Below are 3,840 nucleotides of genomic sequence, written 5' to 3'. Positions count from 1 at the left end.
TGTTTGTGTACCTTCATTTTCTTTCACAAGCATTTTATGTCCGTATGGGAACTGTCTGTGTACCTGCAGTACATTCTGAATCACAAACTGCACAAGCTCACTGACTTTATTTGTACTTATTGTGATCTCTCTTCTCCCACCTCCTTCACTTCTTCCTTAACCCGTATAAAGAGGAAAGGCACCTCAAGTCAAGAGTTCTGCTGCTTGATAGATCTCATCTGCAGTTGAGTAGTGGAGCACTGCCTTTTGTTTGGCACGTGGTTGTAATATTTTACGGTTGTTCCCATCCAGGCTTTAACACAGTCTGCTAAAACATTTACAGCAAAGGTCAGGCTGCTTGTAATATGACTGGACTCTCTTCTAAATGTCTGCTTGTAAAATTGTTCAGTGTACGCTGCCTGAATGAGGAAAAAACATTTCTGTACACTTCATGCAAATTTCTTTTTGTGTGTGTGTGTGCCTGGTTCCATCAAACCTTGAGAATGGTGACCCAACTGTTCTCCTTAACACTGCTGTATATCTGTACAGCTGCTTTGTCCTGTTCAGCAGGTATTGGGCATCTTATGATTTGCTTCCCCTACAACCCCAGTCCCCCACGTTGTGTTGGACAACCCAGTTCTGCTTTGAAATCTCATTCATCTTGTATGTGGGAAACCCCTCAAAGGGTGGGTCAGTCAATTTTCAGTCATGTTTGACCAGGCGGAGGAGTCGTTTCAGCAGGGAATATTCTTTAAACCCAGTGAAACCAAAATACAGGAGAGGAGTCAAAGTATTGCGTTCACAAATTAATCGTGTTGCAAATACAGTTGCTCGACTCATCTCAAAGCAATCTCACGTTTAATTTGTGAGCACGATCTGGATGGGTCTCTGGATTTAATCATGTGGAACAAAGGAGTAGGAACTACCATCTACTACCACCAGCAGCTGATCATTGCGAGATCTAGTTTAACCCCAAGTCCTACCGCTTGCAGACACAGAAGGCATCTCTGCTGTTCAGTGAACTAACTGCACTGTCCCCCTGCCACTGCAGTTAACCACGATCTGGAGTTTGCACACCCACTGCATGTTAGCACACCCCGTGTGTTGGAATGTTGGAATTTGGGTCCTCTAGGATGTCCTTTCAGATCACAGAGCACACAAAGCTCATCCAAGAGCCAAACAAACTGTCCTCTGAGAGAAGAGGCATCACTGCCCCTGAGCCCAGGCATGCTGGTTAGAAAGCTCACTCTGACTTGCGTGTGGTATCAAATAGTAAGTAACATGTTATTGCTCAGTTATGTTTGAGTGATGTAGAAATTCACAACCCATACTCTAATTGTTCACCAGTAACCATAGCCTAGAAAAGGCCTTGTTCACCAGTTTGGACAGAATCAAGTAGATGTCAATTCGTTATACTCTAACAGAACTTGGAGTGAAGTTTTCAATTCGGTGTATATATAGGTTTAAATGTTTTGTAAAGCTTTTTTCTCTCTCTCGTTTAACATTTTTAAAATTATGGCTTTGTTCTTTTCTAGTTTTATTCCTTGCATTATCCGGTGATGTCATCTGAAGGTTGACTGTGAAAGACTTTTCTCAGGGCTGAGCCTTTTCTGAACTATATACATAAATATATTATTAAAAAAAAGCATCTGCTATAACTCATCATGCCAACATCTTTTATCTAAATGGCACAAGGGCCTTTGATGTTGTTTATATCTTTTGTCTTTATTGTGAAGAAATCCTATTGACATTTTCCACAAAACGTAAAATACTATGATTAATGACCAATGACTGGCACAATAGAAATGTCAGGGAAATGTCAACCTTTCAGCCGCTCTGTGAGGTAAATGAGATCAGTGCCTCTCTTGTGTATATTGGCTGGGTGTGTGGATTGCTGGAGTATTTGCAGACATCACTGCATGCTTATCTGCGTCTGGGTTGCACAAAATGTCCTGCAGTTATCGAGTGGTTTTTTGGTTTTATTTTTTTAACATCACTGAGATCGAATTTGTCTAAAGCCTTGCAAAAATTCTCTATCTTACTGGCACTTACCGAGTCCTGAAACTATGGCTCCTTTTCTCTAAACTCTACACACAAAACCCCAAAACACACACACAACATGCAAAACATCATGCATCTCTTGCAAAAGCATACCCTTAAAAAACATTTTAACTCTTTTCAAAATGGTGTTTTTGCCTCAAAACTCTACACACAAACCATCAAATGACTAGCTCTTATATACGCCAACTATACACGGATGTGACAAATGTAAAACACTACTATCTTGTGTCTTTTACATGTTCAGTGTGCAGTGGAGTGGTATGTGCACAAATATATACAATATGTATGAATATTCAGTATATATTTACATTATAAACAGAAATGCAACTGGGGAAAAAATTTATTGTATTTCTTTCCCAAAACATTGTATTTTCATCCAGACTTAGGGATGAACAGTAACAGACAAAACAAATACAGTAGAAGATAAACATACGATTCATACGATTCTAATGGCGTTTCAGGAGATGGCCAAGTGCGGATAAACTCAACCTATTTATGAATGTTGTGTTGTCAGTGATGATGTGGTGTTGCAGTTGTCCTGAATGTATGCTGTTGTTTGCTATGACCATATTCATTATGTGTTGTTCTGATCTGCTGTGAACAGCCGGCTTCTTCCTCCATTGACGGGTCATCTAGCAATTCTGCAAAAACATGATGTGAATGGTTAGGGTGCAAGTGAAATGTGACTGTAGTGCTGTAAGTGCTGCAATTGCTGTAAGGACAGTAGCCTGATATAGAAGTTAGGTGTACTTACCTGTTCTCGTTTTGAAATGTCCGGATGACACTTGCTGCAGTGTAGCGGCTCAAATTAGGCTGGACCCTCTGCCCAGCCTCCCTGAAACTCATGGTTTCACATGGTCAACCAAAGTGGCCCAGATCTCATCAGTGATAGTTCTCCTTCCACCTCTTCCTTTTCCCACTCCTCGTCCTCGTCCTCGTCCTTGTCTTTGTCCTCCTCCTCATCCCTCTTTAACTCTCACCCTTACCCTCTTCCTCTGTCTCTCCAAAATTGGCCTCCATTATTGTCCAAACCAAGAAAGCCAACCTGAAGCCTATTTATAGTGCTCAAGCTCTGATTTTTAAGTGAAGAAATTAGCTATAAGTGTTTCACACTTAGCACTGAGTGTAGGTAATCAAATGAAGTGTTTTTCAAATGAAACACAAGAGCTGTTATTTTTAAGAACTTAAGAAGAAAGAACATAGTGTCCAATCGAGAGGAGGCCATTCGACCCATCGTGCTCGTTTGGTGTCCATTAGTATCTAAGTGATCCAAGGATCCTATCTATTTTTAAATGTTCCCAAATGTACAGCTTCATTTCAGTTTTAAATGATGTGTCTAATGTAGAAAACTGTGTTTAGTGTTTTGCAAAAAGTGTGTTTTACAATTGCAGACTGAGTGTTAAGCAGATAATGTGCTTGTAGTTTTGCAGACTTAGTCTGAAGATTAGGTACATGAGTTAATGGTTTCACTGAGTGTGCCTCAAGTACCATTTTTAGTGTGTAAGTGATTGTAAAAAAAATGTAATACGCAACTTAAACTGTATCCAGAACGATAAGACTTAACTTTGAACGTGCTTGTGTTTACATGATGGAGACTTTTTGGGGGTTTAGAAAAATGTGTATGCGTCTGTTTCCCTGTGTCATTTCCACAGTATTCATGTCAATCCCTGAAGACTTGCTCGTTAATTCTCTGTAATGCAGAATGGTTGACAATGTATAAATCTACATCCGTCTTGTGGTTTTTGGCTCAGCTTCCCTTAGACAAGGCTTGCACTTGGTAGTGTACAGCTGCAGCATTGT

Source organism: Amia ocellicauda, chromosome 8 (assembly GCF_036373705.1).
Source record: "Amia ocellicauda isolate fAmiCal2 chromosome 8, fAmiCal2.hap1, whole genome shotgun sequence".
Classification (NCBI taxonomy): Eukaryota; Metazoa; Chordata; class Actinopteri; order Amiiformes; family Amiidae; genus Amia; species Amia ocellicauda.
This window is presented reverse-complemented; position numbering follows the sequence as displayed.